General features: G+C 35.8%; 1 protein-coding gene across 1 annotated transcript in view; it reads left to right on the top strand.

The window, feature by feature from the left end:
• LOC306884813 (TBC1 domain family member 20) overlaps nt 1-534 on the top strand; it is a 36,721-nt gene extending 36,187 nt beyond the window's left edge. Inside the window, exon 10 of the transcript XR_013785486.1 lies at nt 95-534. The gene's annotated coding sequence lies outside the window, so the exon portion shown is untranslated. The remainder of the gene's footprint in view (nt 1-94) is intronic.
• The last annotated feature ends 11,849 nt before the right edge of the window (nt 535-12,383 follow it).

The raw sequence follows: 12,383 nt of genomic DNA, 5'->3' as shown, positions 1-12,383 counted from the left end.
AAAGCAAGCTCCAAACTTTTGAACAGTAGAGTATGTATACTAAAAATGATTTAAAACAATTGTTTTTAATCATTTGTGTCTTGATGGTTGACAGCAAGGCAGCTCGTAGTTTTGGAGTAGATCTTTTGTCTCCACTTCTAAACAGCGTACAGTGCTGTGTTTGAAGACAGAAGGCTGCTACCTTCATTCAACATTGTTGGCAGATGATCCAGCAGCTTTTGCTGTGAGAAAGGGCCTTGACAGGAAAGTGATTTGGCTCTCCGGCCAAGTTTAAACAAGGTCTAGTTGGCACCTGGACGCAGTGCTGTTGGATTGGAACGGAGAGTGCTGTGTGTGGACATCTACTTCTGAAGAAAGACTTGAACTTTTTATAAACTGGTCTGTTGGACAATTCAACGGCAATATATAATGTGTTAGTTGCTGTTCACGTGTATATTTTACAATCAAACGCTATGTTTTAACTCCTTATTTGGAGTTATTTTTGGGTCATCAAATGTGCGCGTACAAATAAAAGCTTCGCGAAAGATCAACCAGAATTAAATTGTGTACTTCTTTCAGATTGTTTGACAATCTATTGAATTTGAAATTGCATAAATAGACCTGTATCTTAGGCCAAGCACACCCCACAAGCCCTCGGCTATTGTAGTTGCACTTGATACACTCTTAAAAATAAAGGTTCTTTATCAGCATTGATGGTTCCATGCAGAATCTTTAACATCCATGGAATCTTTCCATTCCACAAAAGGTTCTTTAGATGATTCTTTACCCCGAAAAAGGGTTCTTTTAAGAACATTTCACTAAATGAACCAAAATGGTTCTTCTATTGCATCACTGAAAACCTCCTTTTGGAACCTTTATGTTTTCATCACTTGCTCAGCAATGAATCCTCTGCAGTGAATGGGTGCCGTCAGAATGAGAGTCCAAACAGCTGATAAAAACATCACAATAATCCACAAGTAATCCACACCACTCCAGTCCATCAGTTAAAGGAAAATGAAAAGCTGTGTATTTCCAAGAAACAGTCCATAATTAACCTTTTTTTTAATTATTATTTTTATTTTACTTCAAATTGCTTCTGGCTAAAATATGAGTCCTCTATCAGTAGTATTGCTTCCTCCAGTAAAACAGTAATTGGTCTGAATCAGGAGAGAAATATGCACAGATCGAACACAATTTACAAGCCAAACGATTCTAAACAAATATGTTAGGACGTTTTGATGTGAAAGGAAAACAGGAGATGGACTTTTTCACTGGAGGAAGTGTTGTTATGGATTATGGACTTATGTTTTCCCCAGAATTGACGATTTAAAGTTAAAAACATCTTAATGCTGGATTTGTTTCTTACAAACGCACAGTTTTTTGCTTCACGAGACATTAACTGATGGACTGGAGTGGTGTGGATTATTGTGATGTTTTTATCAGCTGTTTGGACTCTCATTCTGACGGCACCCATTCACTGCTGAGCATCCATTGGTGAGCAAGTGATGTAATGCTACATTTCTCTAAATCTGATGAAGAAACAAACCCATCTACATCTTGCATGGCCTGAGGGCAAGTACATTTTCAGCAAATTTTTAGTTATTATTCCTTTAAAACATGAAAGCTATAGTGTGCACTAGGCTTTAACCAGTCTGTCTTTTTCCCTCTGTGGTCATTATGGCAGCGGCTGCAATGCAGGGTGGGTGTCTTTTTTCCTAGGAGCATCTCGCTGTACAGCAAGGTCACGGAAAGCACAGCAAGAGCAGCGAGAGATGCACGAGGAGTGAAAGAGATGGAGAACTACTCTAAAGGGCAGCTGGGAACTCAATGGACCCGCCAAAGGCCAGGAGAGAAGGAAACAGAGCGAATGAAGCCAAGAATGGAGGAGAGAACGGCCTACCGGGGGTCGCATTCAGCCGGAGCAGCGGGGCGGTGAATGGATGGGCGCCCGTCGAGACGGAGGGGCTGTCGATTAGATTTCTCACAGCTCAGGTAATGAAAGACTCACAGCACCCATGGAACAAAGTATCCCATCATTCCCTCTGCCAATTCCATGTTTAATGCATACCGGCAGGTTTAAGCAGCGAGGCAAAGAAACGAAACCCCCGATGTGAGTGGAAATCTATAAATTTCCTGGAACTGTTGCGAGTTGGGAAGAAAACTTTAGTTTGTGTTCTGTGTTTGCAGGAGAACTTTTTAGGGGTTAAAGGTCAGCACTTTGTGTACCGAAAATACAATTCATGAAAACTCATTTTGAACATTTGAATTCTTCTTTTAACTTTCAAACATGGCTTTGTAAACCAACAATTTGTGCTTTCCGAGGTAAAGATTATAGTTACATTAATTTCTTTAAAATTCTATTATTTTAATTCCTTTCATCCAAATTAAAGGTTGCTACCTTAAATTTAGGCACTGAATTGAAATGTAAGACGTACAGTTCTGAATCTGAATGTCAAAATGTTTAGCTTTTCTAGTTAAAATGTATAAATGAGTTTAATTTTGAGCTCAAATTCAGCAACTAATTTGAAATTTAAAATTCATTTTGTCTTAGTGCGCCTGTAGATTTTTTACTTGTTTATATTTACAAGCCAGACAAAAAATATAGTTGTTTTAAAGATGCAGTTTATAAATAATCATTTTGAATGTTTCAACTTATAAACCTTCAAACTTGAAGACCTTTTGTTTTTTTTTTATTCTTAAATTTTCAATCAAGGATAAAGCCAGCATTTCATGTTGATCAATTTTTTTTCTTAAATTATGTTCAAATTATGGTTACAAATTAACTTTTTATTTATTTTAATTCTACTTTCTTGCTCTCAAATGTGATTTCTCTACCTCTGATTGGAACTCATTTGAAATTTAAAAAGATCTTTCTGTTTAATTTTTAATGTCATAATGAAAAAAAATAATACAATGGTGTTGTTTTTCGCAAATTGTATTTTGAATATGTATTTTGTTTTACTGCACCTGCAGATTTTATACTTACAAGCTACAACAAATTAAACTTGTATTAAAGGTACAATTTGAAAAATAATTTTGAAACTTCAAACTTTAAGGCCTTTTAAAAAAACATTTTACTTTCAAAAAAGCCAACAAATTGAGCTTTTCTAGTTAAAATTGTTACATTTCTTTGAAATTCAATTTATTTTAATTCTACTTCCCTACATTCAAATTTGATTGTTCTATTGAAATGAAAATTCACGAACGGACTTGAAATTTAAAAATCCTTTTCAATTAAGTTTTGAATTTCGTAATCAATAAACCGATAAATTTCAATGTGTTTTCATGCATTGTAGTTTGATTTTTTATTTATACCAGAGTAATCTATGAGGAATCATTTTTGAAAGTTTGAAGCCTATAAACCTTCAAACGTTTAAGGCCTTTTAAGCTTTCTATAAACTTTCAAAAAACATTTAAAGTTGACAAATGTTATTTTTCTAGTTAAGAAAAGTATAGTTACATTCATTTTAATTCTGCTTCCATTTCAAATTAGACTTTTGCACCCTTAATTTAAAAGATTTTTCTGGTTTAAAGGATTTTTTAACGAAACATTGGGCAAAAATAAATAGAGTATCCGATTTTCTGCAGTGTTAATGAAATGTTTGTGAATGTTTGTTGCGGTGCATTCTGGGATTGCCTTACATGTTGCTTTAAAACTCGGCTTCTTAGAAGGCAGAATAATGTTAAAATAACTTAAAAGTAAAAGCATGATGCTAGCAACTTTAAGGTCATGGGTTCGATTCCCAGGGAGCACATGAATTAATTCAAAACTCTTCTGCGTCCGTGAAAGGTTTTAAGTGAAATCAGCCCGGCTGGACAAATCACGTGAGCCGTCCATCTCGCAAGGTTTTGTGGCGGTTCGCTCGGGGACTCGCTAAAGCGTACGGGAATGAAGCAGAGGGTTAAAGGTCATTTGCGACGAGAGCTTTGGGGTCCTCCGGAGAAAGCTGCCCTGTCTGAAGGGGTTGACGCCAGGTACCCAAATGACTGAGGTGAGGATTAATATTCATGCCCATGACCCGGTTAATTGACAAAGCCTAGAGATCTGTGATTCTGGCCTGACTGACGGTCAGCCGCTGATAGAGAATTAATAATGAAAAACGACAGCCCAGTGTTTTTGGGCACAGGTAGGAAATGAGCTGGTGTTAATTAGGCCCCCTGAGCTCCTCGAAATCTGTAATGAGCTTTCTGAGCACGCCAGCGCTCTTCCCAGCATGCATCTGGGTCTCTTATTCACTTAGATTCAAAACCTGCTGAGCTTCCTTGCTGTCTAAATTCTAAGGCAACATGCTAAATATCCAAAAATGAGGACGTGATTTGTAACACTCTAAATAGACAACTCTGCCCAAATCACACTCATTTAATAACTAATAATCACATAGAACAAGGAGAGGAAACGAACCAAATATGGAAACATGAGGTGGGAACACATGACACACGACATAGGACTGACATTTATAAATACATCCTACTGTACCTACAGATTTTCCACTTGTTTATACTTACAAAACAAAATACACTTGTATTAAAAGTACGATTTATGTAAAATTATCATGAAAGTTTGAAAACCTTCCAACTTCAAAAAGCAAAATTACATTAAAAGTAATTCTCAATGCAATTCTGAATGTTATATTTGATATATATTATAAACTGATAAGATGCTACGTGTTTTCATAAATTGTATTTTAAATATGTTTTCAATTTCTTTAAATTTCAGTTCATTTTAATTCCACTTCCTTACACTGAATTTGAGTTTGCTACCTCAGCTGAAGTTTAAAAAGGTTTCTCCATTCAATTCTGAATGTCATAATATCATATGCAATAAAATGCTTTACAAGTGGCCTGGTTTCTGGATCATGCGGTATGATATATGTTAATTCCAACTTCATTCCTGCAGAATGCAATCAAATGTAAACCCTGAATGCAATGTAAGTCACTTTGGATAAAAGTATATGCTAAATGCATAAGAGTAAATGTAAAATGCTGTCTATGTAGGTCACTCGCTAGGTTTTACAACACGATCTATCAACTCAATCTCTGTTTTGTCCTCAGCTAAACTTTCTAAACTGACAAAAACTGAGTCACATCAGTATGAGTTATCCAGACCTGACACAAGTTTTGAATGTCATGCTCGCTTTGTGCACGCTTCCCGGCCAGTGTTGCACACCTTAAAAAAGTAGCGAGACTCATTTAATTGAATTGAGACACCAACGCAGGGCATTACGGGACGCCACGTGGCCTCGGAGCATGATGCAAACTGCCTGTAATGAAAGCAATGATGCTCGCGCAGCTTGTATCCCGTCAGGGCGTTGGGGTCCCCTGTAAGGCATGCCAGACCAGAGGCAAATGTTTTAAATGTGTCCCATTTCTTAGAGCATGCATTTATGTATGAGCGCAAGCCATAAACCTCTGTACGGAGCCAGTGACACGGAACGGCACGCATGTAGAGCGTGTTCGATGTCTGTGACTCGCTGTGGCCTCAGTAATGGAAGGAGATATTAGAACATAGCTGCAGAACGAACAGCCTCAAGTTCAACACTGTGCTGACTGAAGCGCTTGTCAATTACAGGTCAAGCCTTGTGCTTTTAGCTGAGTGTGTAAATAGAGTAAAGGCCTCTTTGTTTACTGGCAGTTTGCTGTTGGAGTCCTTCAGCCTGCACACTTGTAATTCTTCATTGTAAATTTCACAAGCAAGTAGGCTACAAAGAAAAAAAACATTGAATTAAAAGTGAAATTTTGATGTAGAAAACTATATTATTTTCTTGTAAAATGTACTACAATAATCCGTTTTACTTACAACTTAACCTCTTTTTAATCAGTGAAACAGTGTTTTTTGACTTTTTTAATGATTTTTAGTGCTGTCAAACGATTAATTGCGATTAATCGAATAAACAACAACAAAATCCTGTTTACATAGTATATGTGTGTGTACTGTGTATATGTATTATGTATATATAAATACATACATGTGTGTGTGTGTATATATATATATATATATATATATATATACAGTATTTATATTTATATATAATTATAAAAAATTTCTTAAAAATATACATGCATGTGTGTGTATTCCTATATATAAATATAGATATACATATATAAATATTTGTATTTATTATGTATACATAATAAATATACACAGTACACAAACTTTTATTATGGATGCATTTAATTGCAATTAATGGTTTAATAGCCCTAGTATTTATATATATATATATATATATTGATACATCATACTCTTATACTTACAAGCAAGACCAACTTTAAGGCACTTTAAACTGTTTTCTAACAAAAGCCAACATTTAAATTTGACAGTTTTTGCTTTTCTAGTTAAAAAATAATCACATTTCTTGACATTTCAATTTATCTTAATTCTGTTTCCTTATATTCAATTTTAGCGTTTTCTACCTCAATTAAAATTCATGAACTGAAGCTGAAATTAAAACGGCTTTCTCAATTCAATTATGAATGTCATAATATCTCACGCAATAAACTGCTTCAAAAGTAATTTTTCCAGTTTATATGATTATCAGATCATTTAACTGGGAAATTAGACAAAAATACAGGTCAGACTGTGTTTTTAGGCGAGTGTGTGAACGCCAGTAACCGAACAGCGAGGCTTCTTTGTTTGTTTACTGGCAGCTCACTGCGGGAATCCTTCAGACTGCAGACGTGTAATTTAGATTTAATGTATTGGCCAGAGACCAAAGACGGCAGGTAATGACTTACACAGTCAAGTTGCTGTGTTAGTTACTCTAAAAGAGTGACACAAGGAGATGTGAGTGCTGCAAACACTTCTCACAGACGCATTTTAAAGCATCACTGGCCCTCTCTTGATGTGAAGACTGTTGTTAAAGGTCGACAGCATGATTATACTGCCGTCTAATGCCTTGCTTTTTGATTGTAGTGGGTTTACCTGTTGATAAATGCTCTGATGGTACTGGTGGACTATACACAACTGACCATAGCATTTGAAAATCTGATCAAAGATTTAATGTGTAGTATGAGATTTGATACAAATTGTACAGAAACCAGTTTTCTTTCGATTTCTTTAGATCACTTGCTTTGCAATGGATGCTCTGCAGTGAATGGGTGCCGTCAGAATGAGAGTCCAAACAGCTGATAAAAACATCACAATAATCCACACCCCTCCAATAATCCACACCCCTCGATTATTGTGATGTTTTTATATCAGCTGTTTGGACTCTCATTCTGACGGCACCCATTCACTGCAGAGGATTCATTGGTGAGCAAGTGATGCAATGCTACATTCTTTAAAAAAAAAAAGTATTGCATCTGTAGCTTAGCACTATTTGTGTTTCTCCTACTGTTCATAAAGTGTTTCAAATCAGTTTGAAACTAACTTTTTGGAGCTTGCGTGCTTGATATTAAACAGTCAAGACATCTGACATCTGTGTCACACTCTCACCTGTTTTGTACCTGTTTCTGTTGGTAATCTGCGATCACATTCATTTGCAAGAACTAAAATTGTTGGCTAAGCAACGCCGAAATGATGTTGACAATAGCGCTCTTTTTATAACAGCAGGTGAGGAGAGCGAGAATCCAGAGAGAGTGACAGAAAGTCAAGACGCTGAGCGATGCAGAAGTCGATGAGTTTCTTCCTCCCATATTGCCCAGCCCACAGGTATCATTACAGGCTTCATGAAGATAACATTCCTAACACTCAATACCCCGTGCCAGAAAAAGCCCCTCACGCAAAATCCATTATCCAGACATCTTAGATAATAGGATTCCACTTCCCCGGCTCGGCTTGCAACCCCGCAGAGTGGCCGTAATAGACTTATAATCAGTTTTTATCATTATTTCTCCCAGCGCTCCATCGTCTCTGCTGTGTTATGCCACAATGATCTGCTCTCAGCGCGAGACGTATCACGGTTCCAGACCAATCGCGGTAGGGTCAGAAGTAGGACCGAAGGCCAAACGCTAAAGCCGAACACGTGTTACCATCTGGTGCGGAGAGCAGAGGTTGAGCAGAGGCCCGGTTGGGGCCAGGAGTCTGTCATACTCACTCTGTGTCAGCTGGAGAAAGATGAAGCGCACAGGACAGCCTGACCAACATCTGGAGCACAGCCCAACAGAGGGACAGACACAGACTTACTGAGACTTCAGTGCTACAGTCATGGCGGGCATTTCTACTACCGGACAAACCATTTTAATAATAATAATAATATTCTTTGACAGTAAAGTAATAAATATGTTTAATATTTTATAATTTAAATAATATTTTTTAAATGCAAAGTCCGCAACACCAAAGCTCCAAAAGTATACAAATAATTATTTAAAAATCTTTCGCAAAGTGTTTAAATAATGTATTAATATAATATAATAATTATTTTGATGAAAATAATTGTATTATTATTATTAAGTTTTGTATTTGTATTATTTATATTATTAATATTATTAAATACTATTTTACGGTACAATAATTAATAATATTTATTGATGTTTAAATTTTTAGAATTTAATTAAAATAAAATAATATTTTATGATGATTATTAATAAAAAAATATTGAGGATTATAATGATAATAGTAATATATTGTTTTTATTTTATATTGCAAAAAAAACTAAAATCTATAAATGTATAAAGAGTTTAATAAATAATAATAAAGAAAAATACATTGAGGTTTATTTTATTATCATTATAATTTTATTATTATATGATTTTTATTTTGCAGTACAATAAATAATAATATATTTATTAAATTTAATTTTATAATTTAAATCATGATTTTATTATTATTATTCTTAGCTTTTTTTATTATTTATTAAAAAAACAGGTTCATGAAATGTATTATTCTTATTTTTTATTTATTTAAAGAAATAAGTTATTTCCTTCTTTTTGTCCTTTGTACAGAGATGGCAAAAAAACAAAACAAAACAAAAAAACAACATCATTGACCCCTGTGAAAATACATGTTTTTTAAATTCCCCTCCCCTAATTTAAAAAGCCATTTTCATTGCAAATTATATTTATCAGCATTGCAATGTGTAAAAGTTGATTTGAAGATTTTAAGCATTGCATAACTGCTCATTAGCATAAAGCTGCATTTGCATTTAAATGTAGTGTGACTTTATAGTGATTTTAAACTCATTTGCGTAAAATAGCACAAACTTTTTTCCAATTTTGTTGAACGCTGTAACAGGATATTGAAAAGCCATTGAAAACGACTTTAAATCGCATTGTTTCAGCAGTTTGCTATACTCTTTAGATGGCTTCCTTGTGTAATTAAAACTTATGCAATTTGCTTAAATCACTTTCTAGATGCACATTATTCCAGAGACTCCTGAATCAAAATGTAATGTTAATCAATAGGTAAAAAACCTTCTTAATTTGGTTTAAAATACCCTTTTTCAGCAATCCAATCAGTTTCAGTGGTTAAAAAACCCTGCCCTAAATATTTTTATTTAATATCCTGCTTCACTCGTAATTATGTAAAACAGCTTGCAAGCAGCAGTTCTCTGGAATAGAGAATATGAGGCTGCTGTCCTGTACATCAGGAGGTCAAACACATATTTATTGTTTACACTGGAGCACAGGTGTCTGTCCATCTGTCTGTCTGTCAGTCCGTTCGTCTGTCTGTCTGTCAGTCTGTTTATCCGTCTGTCTATCTGTCCGTCTCTCTGTCAGTCTGTCTGTCCGTCTGTTAGTCTGTCTGTCTGTCTGTCCGTACGTCTGTCTGTCTGTCTGTCTGTCCATCCGTCTCTCTGACTGTCTGTCAGTCAGTCTGTTTATCCGTCTGTCTATCTGTCCGTCAGTCTGTCCATCTGTCTGTCTGTCAGTCCGTTCGTCTGTCTGTCAGTCAGTCTGTTTATCCGTCTGTCTATCTGTCCGTCTCTCTGTCAGTCTGTCTGTCCGTCTGTTAGTCTGTCTGTCTCTGTCCGTACGTCTGTCTGTCTGTCTGTCTGTCTGTCTGTCCATCCGTCTCTCTGACTGTCTGTCAGTCAGTCTGTTTATCCGTCTGTCTATCTGTCCGTCTCTCTGTCAGTCTGTCTGTCTGTCTGTTAGTCTGTCTGTCTGTCTGTCCGTACGTCTGTCTGTCTGTCTGTCCATCCGTCTCTCTGACTGTCTGTCAGTCAGTCTGTTTATCCGTCTGTCTATCTGTCCGTCAGTCTGTCTGTCTGTCTGTCTGTCCGTACGTACGTCTGTCTGTCTGTCTGTCTGTCTGTCAGTCTGTTTATCCGTCTGTCTGTCTGTCTCTCTGTCTGTCCGTACGTCTGTCTGTCTGTCCATCTGTCTGTCCGTCTGTCTGTCCGTACGTCTGTCTGTCTGTCTGTCCGTCTCTGTCTGTCTGTCCGTTCGTCTGTCTGTCTGTCTGTCTGTCTGTCAGTCAGTCTGTCCGTCTCTCTGTCTGTCTGTCTGTCCGTACGTCTGTCTGTCTGTCCGTCTCTCTGTCTGTCTGTCTGTCCGTTCGTCTGTCTGTCTGTCTGTCAGTCTGTTTATCCGTCTGTCTATCTGTCCGTCAGTCTGTCCGTCTCTCTGTCTGTCTGTCTGTCTGTTTGCCTGTCTGTCTGCCTGTCCGTCTCACTCCTTCCTCAGACACTGTTTGTTCATCTGCTGTTTCACTGAATGTAATGAATGTAGACTGGCGTTTGGTGGTTTCATTAGCACTGACTCTAATCTCCTCTGTAGTGAATTTCAGACACGCACCACTGAACCTGCAGATAGGACGTTTCTTTCTGATACAGGTTCTCTGTCACTCTTGTCCCAGTGACCGGCGAATCACCGGAGGAGGATTTTAGGACAGGGACAAGCTGCTGCACCGGGAAAGCTTGGGAAGATACTCATAATTAAATACATAATTTAAATAATTTAAACTGCAGTCAAACTGCCCTTCTAAATAAAGCTGCTCTTCTAAATAAAGATGTGGTTGATTCCAGCAACCACAGCTGCCAGTTTTTCACTGTAAATTTTACGTTTTTTTTTTTTTTACAGTGAAAAGTGTAAAATATATGTGTGTGTGTGTGTGTGTGTGGTATCTATGTGTGTGTGTGTGTGTGTTTTAATATTAATATGTAATAAATATATAATAATAAAAAAAATATATTGGTCTCAATTGAATGTTTTCACTCAATTTAAAATTTCTTTATTTTGTTTATCTCAATTTATGTATAAAATATAAAATAAAATATTTTTGAAGCCCTTTTCTCTGTCTGCTGTCTTTAAATATGAACTTGAACACATTGTATAATTATTGTCTGAAATTATTTATAAAATATTATGTAATTCTTTGAAAAATCCGTAAAATTTACAGTGAAAAACGGGGCAGCTGTGGTTGCCGGAATTCTACCGTGAAAAATATGATAGCAACATTTTAGGTTTTACAGTTTAAAATTAAATTTACAGTTAAATACCGTAATTTCATTAACTGATATAATGTTAATATACCAACCTACTGAAGTACTGAAATCTGTTTTGTACCTTTGAAATACACTGATAACCGAAAAATGGCAGGTGGTGATGAAAGTCACATGATGAACCAAAGCCCATCACAAGCAGAATTTAAATAATAACATATATAGAAGGTGCACAATGTCATTCACACAAACACTAAACAACACCATGGTTAGACTCAATAAACTGAACTATGCTATAAACATTAATTTAACAACATTAGATGTAACATACAACCCTAATAAACATAACTGATAAGAAACAACTAAGATGAAACATAGTTATTTCAAAGAATAAGCATCCAATTTACACATGCAACGCAGGGAATGTCAATTTACAGTTTTTCCCTCTAAATATTACATTCTTTTTCACTTCCAAAAACAGTATTTCACTGTAAAATTGTCTGAAATGTCTATTACAGTTTTTCACCATATATATTAGGGGAACTTACCGTTAACAATTTAACAGGTTTTAACTGTAGCATTTTCACAGTTTTTACCGTTAAAATCACGGTAATTTTTTTACAGTGTATCTCAATTGGTATGTTAGATTTCCTTATATATTTTTATATCTTAATTTAATTTAAGCACATCTTGTGTTATTGGTTGTATTTCTTGTTTGTAAGTCACTTTGTCCAATTTATTTATTTATTCAAACTTTTATCCAAATGTGTGTCACAGTGAACAGTCTTTTTGGAGACTAACAGTGTGATTTTTTTTTTTTTTTTTTTTTTTTTTTTTTTTTTTTTTTTTTTCATTTTAGCAGTGTCTGCTGTGTTTGAAAGTTGACGTGACATAATTTCCCTGCTGCTTCATCTGAAACTCTCTGCCAGAGCTCATGTACATCCAGAACAGCCCTTTTCCAGAAGAATGCAAACAGATGCTTTCTCCAGGTATTGTGATGAACGACCTACCTGATCCTCATCCTTGTTCCTGAGTGAAGTTTAGCTTCGTTTCTGTGTCTGTCCTCGATGAACACTTGTAATT

Source organism: Barbus barbus, assembly GCF_936440315.1.
Source record: "Barbus barbus genome assembly, chromosome: 19".
Lineage (NCBI taxonomy): Eukaryota > Metazoa > Chordata > Actinopteri > Cypriniformes > Cyprinidae > Barbus > Barbus barbus.
Note: the sequence above shows the minus strand (reverse complement) of the source record. Positions and strands in the feature narration are given on the sequence as shown.